Source organism: Lithobates pipiens, unplaced genomic scaffold, assembly GCF_037356315.1.
Source record: "Lithobates pipiens isolate NorthernLeopardFrog02 unplaced genomic scaffold, aLitPip1_a1.2 Scaffold_19, whole genome shotgun sequence".
NCBI lineage: Eukaryota > Metazoa > Chordata > Amphibia > Anura > Ranidae > Lithobates > Lithobates pipiens.
In genome coordinates this window covers 23,153,436-23,154,179 of record NW_027507764.1, presented here as the reverse complement: position 1 = coordinate 23,154,179, position 744 = coordinate 23,153,436, and positions in this window count along the sequence as shown.

Here is a 744-nt window from a genome sequence, read left to right as displayed (position 1 = left end):
GTGACTTTGGCAGCCATCTTGGGTCAGCCAGAGTCTGTTTAAGACCCTGACTCTTGGGCTTGGCACACTTTTGGACAGGTTAGGGACAGCTACCCCGTCTGTCACAGACAGTGGAAGTGATAAGAAAAAGTTCCAGTGGAGTAGAGAGAGAGCCAGGCCTATGTCTACCTTTTCAGGAAGCTTCCCTTTTGGGTCAGAACAGCCGGGCTGCACTTCGCTCCCCGAGACGGAGTCTTCTGCCTGCTGATTATCTGATGATCCATTGTAAGTGACCTCAGTCGGGTGAACTCCCTGCCAGGCCTGTTTGTACCGTTGACTTGGCTGTTACATTTCAACGTCCTCTGCAAATTGTGACTCTGTTTTTTTTTTTTCTGCCAGCCACACCACGCTGTACCTATCCAACACACCCTCTGTGCCACCACCTACATGCATGCTGTGTCTGCCAAGTGGTTAACAAAAGAATCCATACCAGCCATACACAACCATCTAAAATTCTGAAGATTTAAAATACAATAGTTCCATCAAGCGACAAATCATTACAATGCAAGCCTTGGGACAGACTCTGGGGTGAAACGCGTTATCACAAGAATTTATATTAGTAAGCAGCTGATGAGGGAATGCAAGATCCTCAAATAATGTGAAACATCTACATGCAGAAAAAAAATACTTGTGCATAACATTTGGATGAATTACAGAATCCGCAGGAGCTTTGAGGAATTGGATCTGAGCCTTACCGCCAATGAA